General features: G+C 48.1%; 1 protein-coding gene across 1 annotated transcript in view; it reads left to right on the top strand.

The window, feature by feature from the left end:
- Nucleotides 1–4559: 4559 nt before the first annotated feature.
- LOC140069408 (cathepsin K-like) overlaps nucleotides 4560–17973 on the top strand; it is a 69770-nt gene continuing 56356 nt past the window's right edge. The window contains exon 1 of the mRNA XM_072115085.1: nucleotides 4560–4623. The gene's annotated coding sequence lies outside the window, so the exon portion shown is untranslated. The remainder of the gene's footprint in view (nucleotides 4624–17973) is intronic.

Here is a 17973-nt window from a genome sequence, read left to right on the forward strand (position 1 = left end):
CATCAGACGCGGCATCTTCAGGATCAGCAACCCCTACAGAGGAGGAAGGAAAGGGATTAGCATATCCAGCACCCGGAACGCCTGACAGGGGATTAATGGCCAAGGCTGGGGTCTGGGTGGGCAGATATAAACCAGCTGGCCCCATGCCTGGCGGAGTGACTAGGGCCGAAGACTGCAGGGGAGCGGGAGCGCGGGACATCCTAACACTTGTCGCGGTGCTGGTTGCTACGCGACCAAAACCAACCACACGGGAAGCAGGGGTTTTAACCCCTTGCCTCCCGGCGGCCGCACTAACTAATGGTGGCCGGCCTGCGACACTCGCAGCCGACACCGGCATAGGGGGGATAAACTCCGGAGACTCCTCTCTTCTCCCCGCGACTTCCGGTCGCGGAGCTGAAGGAGGATTGTGTCTCCGGACTTTCCCGGCAGCAGGAGCGGGCGAACGGGAGCTACTAATAGGAGGTGAAGCCCCTGCTGAGGTATCATGCGCGGCCGCCTGCGCCGACGGAGACAGGTGCTGCGGCGGCCGCGAAACCCTACCAGAACGTTGCACATCCGGAGCGGGAGGCGTCGCCGATGTCCCAGCCTGAGCCTCTGCTATCAAAGAGGCCAGCCAGGCTGAACCTTCCTCACGCAGGCGCTGCCGGACCGCATCATCAGAGGCCATGATCTCTTCAGGGAAAGTCCTTCCAGGAAAAGAGGGTGAGCGAAAAACACCGGCCACCTTTTAAAACCTAAGCCCCAGCCCACCTGGTGTGGCTACCATTAACCCTACCCCCAGTCACGTAGCCCACGGCCCCAACCCCTTAACCCTTTACTTCAGGGGACAAAACTCTGAACTCCTGGTGACCCTAGCCTGCCTGCAGTCACTAGCCCAACGGCTATATGCCTACGGGCTTCCCATTCAGGCTGGGCTGGTAGAGATGGAGCGGAGTCCGGGTGATGGATCTCAGTTCTGGGCTTAAGTCTCCTGGTTTGCTTATTTTATATAGTTTAGTTTTATATATGCTTAGTTTATATACTCCCTTGGTCAGGTGGTAGCACTTCTCCAATCACCTTCCAGCTTGTGTTACAAGAACATCATTTGACAGTAACATCTCACAGTGTTAACTCTTTCCTTGCCAGGCAGTGGCTACAGCTGCAATCAGTAAGTTCTCCTAGATGTAGTATCTGGATGAGTTGCACAGGCTCACCGGATAGATAGGGCGCTTTTCGCAACTACCACCTTGCTCATGCATTGGCAGGGGTGTTGCATATTTTTAAAGTGTCTGCACCAGTTTTGTATTATGGCTACACTGGGGCTCATTTACTAAGGGTCCGAACGCCACACTTCCATTGGGTTTCCCGAATATTTCCGATTTGCGCTGAATTGCCCCGGGATTTTGGCGCACGTGATCGGATTGTGTTGCATCGGCGCTGGCTTTCACGCGACAGAAATAGGGGGCTTTGCCGTTGGAAAACCCGACATATTTGGAAAAACCGCTGAATTTAAAAAAGAATTTGTGTCGCAAGATCAGCACTTACATGCACCAGGAAGAAGAAGGTGAACTCCGGCGGACTTCAGCGCAGCAGTGACACCTGCTGGATATCGGATGCACGACCTTAGTGAATCCCAGCAGACCCGAATCCTCGTCTGAAAATGCGCCTCGAGATCACGACTGGACCAGGTAAGTAAATGTGCCCCACAACACAGAAAAATGTGCATCTAAAGGGGCGTTTCAGTGCCGATTCGGAATATGAGACATTTATTACAGCGATGTGACAGAATTGTGTCACACTCTGTATATTAAAGGTGCACCAAAAAAAAGTTGGTGCCCACTTCCCAAGCAGTGCAGGGGGCGCCAGATTCATGAAGACCGTGCGCCAGTCCTCAATCATCTGCCGCACCCTGCACATTAGTGACTGCACATAAAAATCTGGGCCCTTATGTTTTCCTCCATGTTATTAGTTTTCTTACTAATGTACATATTTCACTGAACAGATAAATTGGATAATTTAGAATTCAATTTTTGATACTTTTAGCACTAGGGTCCTAGGTTCAAATCTGTCTGAGGACAAATTCTGCATCCGGTTGCTTATTCCCTGGTGTTTGTGTGAGTTTTATCTTTGATGTTTCCTCGTTGTGATTGTGATCTGCAGTCGGGGGCTTGGGTATGACCATGGGCAGCACCTGCACACAGCGGATCAGTTGAGTGTTGGACCCACTGATCTGATGTCGGTGACCTTTGTTCTGGATAGATCGTCAGTATTCTAACCATGGAAAACCCCTTTAGTCCTGTCATCTCTAGGATTCAGGAACCAGATCACGGTGGCTCAGTGGTTAGCATTACAGCCTTGCAGCGCTGGGGTCCTGTGTTCAAGCCCCAGGGTCAACATCTGCAAAGAGTTTGTATGTTCTCCCCGTGTTTGTGTGGGTTTCCTCCGGGTCCTCCGGTTTCCTCCCACACTCCAAAACATACTGGTAGGTTGATTGGATTGTGAGCCCCATTGGGGGACAGGGACTGATTTGGCAATCTCTGTGCAGCGCTGCGTAATCTGTGTGCGCTATATAAATAAAGGAATTATTAATTATGAAATATTCCACCAATGCTGTTCGAGATCAAATATTTCACATAAATATGTGCAGATGATAGCTAGAACGTGAAATCCAGACTTCTTTCTATGTAAGGTATTTTGGGGGGTCAGATTAGTAGTTCATGAGTCTATATTTCCAGGACCATCTGTCCAGAACTGTTTTATCTGATTGTGAAGGTGGTGGATTCTTCTACTTTTTGTCTTTCTTAGGTGAAGCAGTAGTTGGTTTGGGGATATTTCCACCTTCCACTTTTGTTTATACAGGCAGTCCCGGGGGTTACGTACAGGATAGGGTCGAAACTGTATATTTTATAATTGTAGTTCCAGACAAAAATTTTTTTTCCCCCAGTGACAATTGGAGTTTAAACATTTTTTGCTGTAATTGGACCAAGGATTATCAATAAAGCTTCATTACAGACACTTTACAGATGATTATTGCAGTCTGGGACTATAGTAAAGCATCCAGAGAGCTTCACCAGAGGTCAGAGGGGTCTGTCTGTAACTATGGGTTGTCTGTAAGTCGGGTGTCCTTAAGTAGGGGACCGCCTGTACTTCTGTTTCTTTTTTTATCTCCTCTAACATTCCCAATAAAAAAATCTACAGTCCCTACTACTGATGACCCCACATGACCCTGTCATTTCTGAAAACTATCACAAAGTCATATCACAGTCGGCCAGCAGTGACACTTTGCAACTTTTTAAATAACTTCCTTTTTGCATCGAGGGGAATGTAAAAACTTTATCAATCTCGGAATATCTGATCACATGGAAAATTACAAGTGTAATCTCTAATTTTTTAATTATTAATCTCTTTATTTCCCCCCAGACATTGGTTATAAATTCTAGTTCGTAACTTCTCTAAAATAAGAAATATTTGCATATGAGGAGGAAGTTTTATCCGGAATGTTTTTGAAATTTTGCCAAAAATATCTCTCATTGAAAGTCAAAAAAGGCCACAAAGATTGTGTAGTGTCTGTACAGACCAAGCTGTAATGCACCCGGGGGGAGAGAGGCCAGGGCCCTGTCCGTGCCCACACCCTGCAGTAGGGGGGGGTTATATGATGTGGGGGATTCTCCAGCAGATCCCACAGACGTTACATCTGATTGAGGGCTACAGAATATTGAGTCATCAAACTATTCTGAAGAAACTGATGGCTATTTAGGGGGCACCGCTGCCATGTAGGGGGCATGTAATCCATACAGTATTTGGGTAGGTAGTTTGTGCCAAAGTAACATTAACATGATGCAAGGACTCAATGTTTTTCAGAAGACAATGGCCCAGGGCATTACACTGCTCCTGCAGCACCTCCTTACCGTGGTGCACCCCGGTGCCATCTCTTCCTGCACAGGTAACCAGTCATCCACATGAGAAAACACGTGATCCATCAGACTCCTCCGCCCATTGCTCTGATACTCATCTACCTGTTGTAATCTTATCCAGCAGAGGTCAGGGGTCAGCGTGGGGGCTCTGTCCGCTCTGTGGTCAGGGGTCAGCGTGGGGGCTCTGTCCGCTCTGTGACATACACAGAGCACATACTGCCATGTCCTGTGTGTCACTATTCATATCCATCATTGACAGGGTTGTGGGGGTTACATAAGATAACGGGGGTCCTGGGGATCTTAAAACATGAGCTGTTTCGGGTCCTGTGGTTATTATAATCTTGGGTGACAGGGTCCTGGGACTTTTATATCATCAGGTGATGGGGGTCCTGGGGCTTTTATATCATCAGGTGATGGGGTCCCGGGGTATTTATCACTTGAGGTGATGCGGGGTCCTGGGGCTTTTATATCATCAGGTGATGGGGTCCCGGGGTATTTATCACTTGATGTGATGGGGGGTCCTGGGGCACTGTGTACTTGAGGCGTTTTTGCTGTAATGTTCTCTTCCTGCTCTGGTTATTGTATGACGGCTCCTTGTTCTACCTCTCGTGTTATTGTAATAACTTGCTCTCTCCAACTCCTTGGAATTTCCCGGCTGGACTTCCTGGAAGGGACCGGCCCCCAGTGTATTACAGCAGCGGATACAGGAGGAAGCCCTCTCCATCTCCAGGTATTCATCTTCTCTCTGTACTCACTATCCTATACATCCTGTATACATGTGAGATACATCAGACCATCACGATGTACAGGGATGGGGTCTGTCTGAGCGCCCCCTGGAGGCAGGGATAACACAGTGACCCATAGATACAATACAATCCTTCTCCACTGTTCTGGTCTCCTGTAAATAATTTCCATTGCTATTGGCGCAAGGTCTCTGGAATCTGGGAATATAAGCCAAGAGCCCAGATCTTACACCACTTTCCCATATTTAGGTTTATGCAGATGAGAAGAGGTGCGTCTATGCTGTTTGGATACTTTCCTAGGGTACAGCTGTAAATATCCGATTATTTGGGATACAGATATATGGAATTGTATCCAAGTAGGAACTAAAATGTCCCAGAACACTCCATAGTGGATTAATGGATAAACCTAAATGAGGCCTCGTCACTCTATGTACATGCCGAAGTATTAAAGAAACCAGCAGATCTCATCATCATTTAGATAGTTGGTAAAAGTATACAATGTAAGTAAAGTGATGGGTATTATACTGCAGAGCTGCACTCACTATTCTGCTGGTGCAGTCACTGTGTACATCCATGACATTACTTACCCTGTACTGATCCTGAGTTACATCCTGTATTATACCCCAGAGCTGCACTCACTATTCTGCTGCTGGTGCAGTCACTGTGTACATACATGACATTACTTATCCTGTACTGATCCTGAGTTACATCCTGTATTATACCCCAGAGCTGCACTCACTATTCTGCTGCTGGTGCAGTCACTGTGTACATACATGACATTACTTATCCTGTACTTATCCTGAGTTACATCCTGTATTATACCCCAGAGCTGCACTCACTATTCTGCAGCTGCTGCAGTCACTGTGTACATACATGACATTACTTATCCTGTACTGATCCTGAGTTACATCCTGTATTATACTCCAGAGCTGCACTCACTATTCTGCTGCTGGTGCAGTCACTGTGTACATACATGACATTACTTATCCTGTACTGATCCTGAGTTACATCCTGTATTATACTCCAGAGCTGCACTCACTATTCCGCTGCTGGTGCAGTCACTGTGTACATACATGACATTACTTATCCTGTACTGATCCGGAGTTACATCCTGTATTATACTGCAGAGCTGCACTCACTATTCTGCTGCTGGTGCAGTCACTGTGTACATACATAACATTACTTATCCTGTACTGATCCTGAGTTACATCCTGTATTATACTCCAGAGCTGCACTCACTATTCTGCTGCTGGTGCAGTCACTGTGTACATACATGACATTACTTATCCTGTACTGATCCTGAGTTACATCCTGTATTATACTCCAGAGCTGCACTCACTATTCTGCTGCTGGTGCAGTCACTGTGTACATACATGACATTACTTATCCTGTACTGATCCTGAGTTACATCCTGTATTATACTCCAGAGCTGCACTCACTATTCTGCTGCTGGTGCAGTCACTGTGTACATACATGCCATTACTTATCCTGTACTGATCCTGAGTTACATCCTGTATTATTACACTTGCAAACAACACAGCATAAGAATGATCAACGCGTTTTGATGCTTTGGGTCTCATTCATGATTTCTAACACATAGAAGTGTATTTATCTTTTTAAATCTCCCACCTAATGCTTCATGCAGGGAGGAGGGTCCATCCTCGCCCCGGTCACATGACTGACGTCTAGACAGGCCGACAGGTAAATATAAAATCCATCCACAAATTTTGGTAACACGTCTAAACTGACTGACTAAATGAATACATAAAAGATAAGTATCACACATAGAAACACAAGCAGCATCGCAACGAGCCCATCCTGTGACCCTATAGCATCTATAGGTAACATCCCTAATAGGTGAGGATCAGGTCCAGTCTTTTATTGCTACCAGATGATTGTCTACTCTCCAGCATAAACACCCAAAAGGTCACCGATTCCTCATGTCACCTCCCGTAATAGGAGGTACAATCTTCCCGTCCAAGAAACGCTTTTTGTTGATTTGTTGGGTCCTTCCCAAAAATGTCTTGAAGCAGAAGAGATGTTTACAGATTCATTAGAAGCGTCAGACAAATGGTGTCTAATCCTGATTATAAGTGGAACCTTCTGTATGTCCATTATATTGTTTATAGAAGGAGAAAACAGCAGGACTGGAAACAGGCGCCGTTTTGTTTCATATGTAATTGATAAAACGGACAACGCATTTCAGGGGCGAACAGCTGATACAATCACACTATATAAAAAAGACCGATAGAGGATGATAAATATATAAAAATGAATAAAATATATACATACGTATGTCTGCATGGAAATTAAATCACAATCTGTGTAGAGTAAAACCCAAATTCACAAAATCCATTTGTCTAGTGGGTGAAAATAGTTCATATCATGAATACACTGTACATAACAAATAGTACAAAATAGATACAAAAAGAGTAAAAAATGTCATTGTTTTAGAAATACATAATTTCATCCATAAAAGTGTACAAAAACATTACCCAAATGTCCATTATCTCTGGGAATGTGGGAATAACGCTGAGTATATACCCGAGTATAAGCCGAGGCACCTAATTTTAACACAAAAAACTGGCAAAACCTATTGGGGGTCATTTACTAAGGGCCCGATTCGCGTTTTCCCAACGTGTTACCCGAATATTTCCGATTTGCGCCGATTGTACCTGAATTGCCCCAGGATTTTGGCGCACGCGATCGGATTGTGGCGCATCGGCGCCGGCATGGGCGCGACGGAAATCGGGGGCATGGCCGAACGAAAACCCGATGGATTCGGAAAAACCGCCGCATTTAAAAACGGAAAATGTGTCGCTCGGGACGCGCTTACCTTCACTCAGCCGGCCTCGGTGAATTCCGGCGCGTTCAGATGCTTTTCAGCGCAGCAGCGCCACCTGGTGGACGGCGGAAGAACTACCTTATTAAATCCCGGCCGGACCCGAATCCAGCGCAGAGAACCCGCCGCTGGATCGCGAATGGACCGGGTAAGTATATCTGCCCCATTGACTTTAGTATAAGCCCGGGGTAGAAAATGAATTGGTCACAACCCCCTTGTTTATAGCTAGTGCCTACTCCCCTTGTATATAGCCAGTGCCTGCCCCACAGTATATAGCCAGTGCCTGCCCCCAGTGTATAGCCAGCACCTGCTCCCTAAGTATATAGCCAGTGGCATCCCCCTTAGTATATAGCCAGTGCCTGCCCCCTAGTATATAGCCAATGCCTGCCCTTCAGTATATAGCCAGTGCCTGCCCCTCAGTATATAGCCAGTGCCTGCACCTCAGTATATAGCCAGTGCCTGCACCTCAGTATATAGCTAGTACCTGCCCCTCTGTATATAGCCAGTGCCTACCCCCTAGTATATAGCCAGTGCCTGTCCCCAGTGTATAGCCAGCACCTGCTCCCTAAGTATATAGCCAGTGGCATCCCCCTTAGTATATAGCCAGTGCCTGCCCCCTAGTATATAGCCAATGCCTGCCCTTCAGTATATAGCCAGTGCCTGCCCCTCAGTATATAGCCAGTGCCTGCCCCTCAGTATATAGCCAGTGCCTGCCCCTCAGTATATAGCTAGTACCTGCCCCTCTGTATATAGCCAGTGCCTACCCCCTAGTATATAGCCAGTGCCTTCCCCCTTAGTATATAGTCAATGTCTGCCTCCTTAGTGTAAAGCCACCCCTCAGTAGTTTATGTATTGTGAACCAAACATACCTTGAGAATGCTGTAGCTACACTTTGCAGATATCCTGCTTGTGTTCCTCCCCACTCAGGTCCTGCGGAGTTCACCTTCTTCTTCCTGGTTCATGTAAGTGCATTGTCTTGAGACACAATTTGAAAGTGTAATCCTGCGCTCAGTACAAATCAGTCGGATCGACCAGCAGGGCCCCCCCCCCGATTTCTGTCGCATGGAAGCAGCGCAGCCGCACCACAATCTGATCGTGTGCGACACAATCCCAGCGCAGACAAATGTTAAATACCTGTCACAGCCGTGCCAAACCTGAAAACTTCGGAAAGTCCAATGAGAATGCAATCCGCGACCCTTAGTAAATAAGCGCCATTCTGTTTCACATTACTGAGAATCTTATCCTCAGCCTTACTGATGTCCCATCATCTATAACCTCCATTATACAACCTACTTTTTTCTTTATTAAAATCATCCTCTTCGTTACAATGAGGCAGATTTACTTACATTCGCGATCCAGCAGCGCATTCTGTGTGGAGGATTCGGGTCTTCCGGCAATTCACTAAGGTAGTTCCCCTGATGTCCACTAGATGTCGCTGCTGCGCTGAAGTTCCTCGGAGTGCACTGAAGTTCAACAACCCGGGCCGGGTGCAGGTAAGCGCGTGTCAAGCGGCGGTTTTTCCGAATCCGTCGGGTTGCAGCACAATCTGATCGCGTGCGCCAAAACCCGGGGTAATTCAGGGAAAATCAATGCAAAACGGAAAAATTCGCGTAACCCGCCAGAAAAACGCGATTTGGGCCCTTAGTAAATGACCCCCAATGTCTCCTCAATCACATCATCTCTCCATATGTTATATTTCTCACCACAAATAAAATAAACCCAAACCATTGGGAATCACCCCCAAATATTCCCCTTCATCCAATAGACTTTGGAAAATTGGACATTGGAATATTGTTGTCGGGTTGTCATGTAGCAGGCAATGGGGCAGATTTACTTCCCCGGTCCATTCGCGATCCAGCGGCGCGTTCTCTGCGCTGGATTCGGGTCCGGCCGGGATTCACTAAGGTAGTTCCTCCGCCGTCCACCAGGTGGCGCTGCTGCGCTGAAGTTCCCCGGAGGCGCGCTGGAATGCCCTGAAATTCACCGGCCTATACCTGGTGAAGGTAAGTGTAATTTTCGCGATACATTTTTTGTCTTAAATACGGCGGTTTTTCGGAATCCGTCGGGTTTTCGTTCGGCCACGCCCCCCGATTTCCATCGCGTGCATGCCAGCGCCGATGCGCCACAATCCGATCGCGTGCACCAAAATCCTGGGGCAATACAGGGAAAATCGGCGCAAATCGGAAATATTCGGGTAACACGTCGGGAAAACGCGAATCGGGCCCTTAGTAAATGACCCCCAATATGTTTTATCATCCTTTAATTGTTTTTCATTAAGTGATTTATACACAACAATGAGGACAACAATGGCTCCGCCTTTATCTGCAGACTTGAGACTTGGTCTGTATCATCCTTAAAGGGGTGTTCCAATTTCAGCAAATTAAATGTTATTGTTTGAATAATGAAAAGTTATACAATATTCCAATATACTTTCTGTATCAATATCTCATGGTTTTCTAGATCTCTGCTTGCCATTATTCTATAGGAAGCTTCATTGTATACTTCCAGTGAATAGAAATCTGACCATGGTCACACAGGTGCACGGCTCGTTAGTATCACAGAGAGTAATCAGAGCCGTGTGATTATAACGAGCCGTGCACCTGTGTGACCAGGGTCAGATTTATGGCCGCTGGAAATGAACAGCAGGACAGCAAGCAAAGATCTAGAAAACTGTGTGGAATTGATACAGAAAATATATAAGAAAATCATTTAACTGTTTATCTGAAAAACAATATCTTTCATTTTCCAGAATGTTTCAATGTCGCTTTTTCCCCCCTAGATGGATTGTGCTGCCTCGTAGCAGAATATATACCGGTACTGTGATTTTTTACAAACAGACGTCCATCACTTTTTTATTTTTACACATAAAGAGCTGTGTTTGGGCTTGTTTTCTGGGTAACAAATTTCACTTCATTGTGATGGTATTGAATATTCCCTGCCGTGTACTGGGGAGCAGGAAAAAATTCCAAATGCAGTGAAAATAGTGAAAAAACGCATTTGCGCCGTATTCTTGTGGGCTTGCATTTTACGGCTATCACTGTGCACCCCAAATGACAGGTCTACTTTATTCTTTGGGTCGGTTTGAATATGGGGATACCAAATTTGTATAGGTTTTATGATGTTTTCATACATTTACAAAAATGTAATTTTTATTTTGCCATCTTTTGGCACTTTTTCATACTTCATTGTACGGAGCTGTGGGTGGTGTCATTTTTGTGACTTTTGATGATGTTTTCAATGCTTCTACTTTTAGGATTGTACGGTCTTTTGATCACCTTTTATAGAATTTTTTATATTTTTCGAAATGGCAAAAAAGTGTCATTTTCAACTATGGGCGCTATTTTCTGTTACAGGGTTAAACGCAGTGAAAAACCGTTATTATATTTTGATAGATCGGGCATTTTTGGCGTGGCGATATCTAATGTGTTTATGATTTTTACTGTTCATTTATATTTACAGGCAGTCCCCTACTTAAGGACACCCGACTGACAGATGACCCCTAGTTAAAGACGGACCCCTCTGCCCACTGTGACCTCTGGTGACCTCTGGATGTTACTATAGCCCCGGGCTGCAATGATCAGCTATAAGGTGTCTGTAATGAAGCTTTAGTGATAATCCTTGGTCCCATTACAGCAAAAAATTTTGAAACTCTAATTGTCACTGGGGCCAAAAAAAAAAATTCGTCCGAATCTACCATTATAAACTATACAGTTTCGACTTACATACAAATTCAGCTTAAGAAGAAATCTGTTTGGGTGAGGGGTTGGACCATTATTTGCAGCCCCTAATGAGAGTAACTCCTACATTTTTGCAGGACACCAAACATGTAGCATAGATTTTGGAGAAATGGGAGTGGCGGGAGGAGTATGGGTGGGCACATGGGATGGGGTCGCCCTTTACTCCTTGTGGGAGATTTGGCCCAGTAGAGACCGTGGTAGCGGGGTGCTGTGATGCAGTTCAAGACAGTGACACCAAGGTTTAGTCCAAAACAGGTCTCGCCTGCGTTTATTGTAGCAGCAAAATAAAACAGCCTTTACACTCAGGCATTAAATAAACAAAAAATCCTACCCGTCAGGGTGCTAACTATACAGGTGTTCACTAACTCACCACTATACAAAATCACTTGGCTGCTCCAGGCACAGAGGTCAGGGCTGTGTGCTCTCCAGCCTCCTTCCAGAGAGACACCACACTTCCAGCTCTGCTGAGTGATTTTATGCAGGCTCATTAGTCTGCACCCATCACCTGTGTCCAAGGTGCTGGACAAACCCACCTCAGCACTAAGGCCTTGCATAATAGCAAAACCTAGGGGAAACATACCGCCCATCCACAGTTAACCCCTTCAGTGTCTCACATACCCTCCCCCTCTGTTTGACCCTGTGGGGGCGAACACTTTTGGCCATCAGACAGTGGGTACGGGATAGGGCATCGGCATTCCCATGCAGCTTTCCTGCTCGATGTTCCACCGTGAATTTAAAATTCTGCAGCATTAGGAACCACCTTGTGACTCTGGCGTTCCTCTCTTTGGCCTGACTCATCCAGGTGAGGGGAGAGTGATCAGTCACTAGTGTAAACTGTCGCCCTACCAAATAATACCTCAGGGATTCCAGAGCCCATTTTATCGCCAAGCACTCCCTCTCAACTATGCTATAGTTCTTTTCAGGAGGTGTGAGCTTGCGGCTCAGGAATGTTACAGGATGTTCCTCACCCTCCACCACTTGGGACAGGACAGCCCCCAAGCCCACGTCAGAAGCGTCAGTCTGCACAATAAAGGTCTTGGTGAAGTTAGGGGTGATCAGTATCGGTCCCTCACACAAAACCGTCTTAAGTCGCTGAAACGCCCCCTCAGCCTCTTCACTCCACTTTACCATCACCGTCCTGCTACCTTTGGTCAGGTCAGTCAGGGGTGCCGCTATTGTCGCAAAATCGGGGATAAATCGGCGATAATAGCCCACTATGCCCAGAAAAGCCCTCACTTGCTTCTTGCTCAAAGGTCGTGGCCACTGCTGGATCGCCTCTACTTTATTTACTTGGGGTTTGATGACCCCTCGCCCAATACGGTACCCCAGGTAACGGGCCTCTTCCAGACCCAGTGCACATTTTTGGGGGTTCGCTGTCAGCCCTTCCGCCCTCAGGGAGTCTACCACTGCTTGTACTTTGGCTAGATGACTCTCCCAGTCGTTACTATAGACTATGATGTCATCTAAGTAGGCCGAGGCATAATTCCGGTGAGGTTTTAGCACGAGATCCATTAACCTCTGGAATGTGGCGGGAGCCCCATGTAGCCCAAAGGGGAGTACCACGTACTGAAAAAGCCCATCAGGGGTAACAAAAGCGGTCTTCTCTTTAGCCCTGTCAGTCAGGGGTACCTGCCAATACCCTTTCGTCAGGTCAAGGGTGGAGAAGAACCTAGCCTGTCCAAGTCGTTCTATCAACTCGTCAACCCTGGGCATGGGATAGGAATCAAATTTGGACACCTCGTTCAACTTCCTAAAGTCATTGCAGAACCGTAGGGAACCATCAGGTTTGGGAATCAACACAATAGGACTCGACCAGTCACTTTTAGACTCCTCGATAACCCCCAGGTCTAACATCTGCCTGACTTCTTTGGATATGGCAAGCCGGCGCGCTTCAGGGACCCGGTAGGGTTTTTGGTGTACCCGGATGTGGGGTTCGGTTATGATATCATGCTTGATTACTGAAGTACGTCCCGGTAACTTAGAGAACACATCCACATTTCGGAGCACAAACTCCTTCGCTTCCTGAATCTGGGCCCTGGAGAGGGACTCCGAGATCCGTACTTCAGGCACCTTGGCATCGGGTACACCTACCTCCGGTGTCCCCTTCTTGGGGACAGACGCTTTTTCTACTCCCACGGCCATCAGGGACTCTCTTTCCCTCCATGGCTTTAGGAGGTTCACGTGGTATATCTGTTCGGGTTTCCTCCTCCCCGGCTGAGATACCTTGTAGGTTACCTACCCCACTTTCTCCATGACCTCATATGGTCCTTGCCATTTTGCCAAGAACTTGCTCTCAACGGTGGGCACCAGAACTAGCACTCTGTCGCCTGGGTTAAAGGTCCTGAGTCTGGCTGACCTATTTTAGACCCTAGACTGGGCCTCTTGTGCCCTTGTCATGTGCTCCTTTACAAGGGGCATTACCGCCGCTATGCGGTCCTGCATAAGGGAGACGTGTTCTATCACACTACGGTGGGGGGTCCTCTCCTGTTCCCAGGTCTCCTTGGCTATATCCAAAAGCCCACGTGGGGAACGGCCATATAACAGCTCAAAGGGTGAGAAACCCGTGGAGGACTGGGGAACTTCACGTATGGCAAACATCAAATAGGGCAACAAACAATCCCAGTCCTTCCCATCCTTGCTGACCACCCTCTTTAGCATCCCCTTCAAGGTCTTGTTAAACCTCTCGACTAGGCCATCTGTCTGAGGATGATACACAGAGGTGCGGAGCTGTTTAACCTGCAGTAACTTACACATCTCCTTCATTACCCTAGACATGAATGGGGTACCCTGGTCAGTCAAGATTTCCTTGGGGAGGCCTGTGCGTGAGAATACCTGGAACAGCTCCCTAGCAATATTTTTGGAGGAGGTGTTCCTTAATGGAATCGCCTCGGGATACCGCGTAGCGTAGTCCAGGATAACCAGGATGTATTGGTGCCCCCTTGAGGATTTGACTATGGGGCCAACCAGATCCATTGCAATCCGTTCAAATGGCACCTCTATGATTGGTAGCGGGACCAAAGGACTCCTGAAGTGGGACACCGGGGCAGTAAGTTGACATTCAGGGCAGGAGCTACAATACCGGTTTACCTCCTCCCACACTCCGGGCCAGAAAAATCTCTGCAGGATCCTCTCCCGGGTCTTCTCAGCACCTAAGTGCCCTCCCAGCACATGTTTGTGTGCCAACTCTAGCACCAGCCTACGGTGAGATTGGGGTACTACAAGTTGCTCAACCTCCTCACCCCGTATCTGGTCGATCCTGTACAACAGCTCCCCAACAATCACCATTCGGGGGTATATTTTGTCAGCCCCTGGTATTTGGAGTACCCCATTTATCACCTTAACATTCTCCCGTGCTTTAAACAAGGTAGGGTCCTGTAGCTGTGCAGCCCCAAAATTCTCACGGGAAAACTCAAGGTCCGGCATGTCGGCCACCTCCTCGTGGCCCTCGACCTCACCAGCTAGGACCTCTAGGGGAGAGAATTCATCACATGGGGTCACCCCTACTGCTGGTGTGGGTACATCAGCCTCAAAGGGTTCAGGGGCCAAGGCCGGACATACCTGACGTCCATTATCTGCAACAGCACCTGAGGTGGGTCTTCGTCTCCAGAAGTCCCAAAACACCGGTAAGTCTCTGCCGATAATAGCCTCATGAAACAGGGTCCCCACCACCCCCACTTCATGGGTCATAGTACCACAAGGGGTATGTAGGTTGATGACAGCAGTGGGATATTCGCGAGTGTCCCCATGTATACACAACACTCCCACTTTACGCCCACTGTACAGTCCAGGATCAACCAAAGTTCCCCGCACCAGGGTAACCAGACGCCCTGAGTCTAGCAAGGCTTCCACCGTGTGACCACCGATTGTGACCATACACACTTGGGGTTCTGCATCCGTGACTGACTCGGCTGCCAGAACCGGCCGGGCAAACAGTGACATTCGCCGGGTCTGGTTGCAGTCCATTGGCTCCACTGACAGGGGACAGTTGGCAGCAATATGGCCCATTTCATGGCATCGCCAGCATTGGATACGGCTATGACCTCTGTCACGAGCCTCACTGGGTTTCTGTGTATCCAAGCCCCCCAGTGTACCCCCTCCCAACCTGACCTGTTTCCCTTTTTCTGCAGTAGCAGTCTTACCAGATGGTTTAATGGCCTTGTCACTGGCACTGCTTCGTGTGGGAGGGATAAGTAGAAGATCCTCCGTAGCCCGATATCTCTCTACTAGGGACACGAGTTCCTCAGCATTTGTGGGACCGGCCTGTCCAACCCACCGCTGGAGCCGAGAGGGCAGAGAACGGGTGAACTTGTCAAGAACCACTCTCTCGACCATCTGTGCTGGGGTGCAGTCCTCGGGTTGTAGCCACTTCCGGACAAGATGGATCAGGTCATGCATTTGGGAGCGCGGGGGTAGTTTTTCAGAGTATGCCCACTGGTGGACCCGGCTGGAACGAACTTGAACGGTGACCCCAAGACGAGCCAGAATCTCCGCCTTTAGCTGGGGGTACTCACGGGCCTCCGTTTCACTCAGGTCGTAGTAGGCCTTCTGCGATTCACCTGTCAGGAACGGCGCCAGGACATCTGACCACTGCTCAGCTGGTAACTCCTCTCGCTCAGCTACTCGCTCGAACACAGTGAGATACGCCTCCACGTCGTCGGTCGCCGTCATCTTTTGTAAAGCCTTCTGCACTGCAGCCCGTGCGGAATGCTGGACAACCGGGTACCCTTGCAAACCAGTATGGGACCCCTGAGTAGTCGTCGCTTGCGGTGCTGCCATAACGCCAGAAAACTTTTCCATCATCAGCTGGAACATGGCTCGGGACTCTTCCTGCTGTTGCTGGAGCATGGCTTGCTGCTGGCGGGACCTCTCCTCCTGCTGCTGGAACATGGCTTGCTGCTGACGGGACCTCTCCTCCTGCTGCTGGCGGGACCTCTCCTCCTGCTGCTGGAGCATGGCTTGCTGCAGCTGTCGATTAGCCTGGGACTCTTCCTGCTGCTGGCGGAACCTCTCCTCCTGCTGCTGGAGCATGGCTTGCTGCAGCTGTCGATTAGCCTGGGATTCTTCCTGCTGCTGGCGGGACCTCTCCTCCTGCTGGAGCATGGCCTGCTGCTGGCGGGACCTCTCCTCCTGCTGCTGGAGCATGGCCTGCTGCTGCTGCCGATTAGCTCTGGCCTCCTCTTGCAGGTATTTAATAAAGTCCTCCATCTTGGCTTTATCCTGCAATTTGCCTGCTGCTTTCACCCAGGCCATGCAATGTTGCAGGATGTAGCGAGCCTTTCAGGTGTGTGTCTTTTGAACTGCCCGCAATCCGAAGCACCATATGTGTGAGATTTGGCCCAGTAGAGACCGTGGTAGCGGGGTGCTGTGATGCAGTTCAAGACAGTGACACCAAGGTTTAGTCCAAAACAGGTCTCGCCTGCGTTTATTGTAGCAGCAAAATAAAACAGCCTTTACACTCAGGCATTAAATAAACAAAAAATCCTACCCGTCAGGGTGCTAACTATACAGGTATTCCACTAACTCACCACTATACAAAATCACTTGGCTGCTCCAGGCACAGAGGTCAGGGCAGTGTGCTCTCCAGCCTCCTTCCAGAGAGGGACAACACACTCAACTCTGCTGAGTGATTTTATGCAGGCTCATTAGTCTGCACCCATCACCTGTGTCCAAGGTGCTGGACAAACCCACCTCAGCACTAAGGCCTTGCATAATAGCAAAACCTAGGGGAAACATACCGCCCATCCACAGTTAACCCCTTCAGTGTCTCACATCCTCTATTCTCTATTGTTTGGGTTTATTTTATATGGACAGATAATCTGATCAGCAACAGAATTTCTGCTTCAGAACTACCTTTTCTTGTTTGATGGGAGATAGTATTTGCAAATGGAGGGGGACCCTACGGGGCGGAGTTTCCCCCTCCCCTGCATATATTTAGATGTCCCGAGGGGAGGATTCTGTCATTTTTTCGCCTGACAACAGGCATCTATGCAATGGACGGGGCGTTACGTAGATGACCTGCTGTGGGTTTGGAAGGGTACAGAAGACACCTTCAAGGATTTTGTTTAAGGAAACCTAACACCACGGATCTACCTATTAAGGTAGATCCGGGGGTAGGTGCCTCTAATGTATGTAAGGATAATCCATTTTAGGGCTAATCCTTTAGTCCCATTTATCTTTTTTAATCTTTAATTTTGGTAACATGCTAATTTACCAAAGAGGCTACTGGGGCGTGGAGTAACTGGAGCTGAGGCTACACGACACGGCTACTCCACGCCCCAGTACTCCACGCCCCAGTAGCCTCCATGATCCTCCTACCCAGAATTCTTCATATATCTCCCTCATCCGTGAAGCCAGCGTTCTGCGCATGTGCAGAACACAGGCCTCCGACTGCATGGTCTCAGGTACGAAGCCGGAGCTACTGCGCATGCGCAGAACGCTGGCTTTGTATACAAGAGTGCACAGCTCCTTGGAGCTGCACGCTGAAGATATCTGGGTAGGAGGATCAAGGAGGCTACTGGGGTGTAGAGTATCCTGTTTGGTACATTAGCATATTACCACAATTAAAGGTTAAAAAAAGATAAATGGGACTAAAGGATTAGCCCTTAAAAGAGCTATCCTTACATATATTAGAGGCACCTACCACCGGATCTACCTTAATAGCTAGATCCGTGGTGGTAGGTTTCCTTTAAGTATCTTAATAAAAATTATATGAATTAAAATTTGACACTTTGCTTTGGTGATAGTATTGTCCTACATAT

This window comes from Engystomops pustulosus, chromosome 7 (assembly GCF_040894005.1).
Source record: "Engystomops pustulosus chromosome 7, aEngPut4.maternal, whole genome shotgun sequence".
NCBI lineage: Eukaryota > Metazoa > Chordata > Amphibia > Anura > Leptodactylidae > Engystomops > Engystomops pustulosus.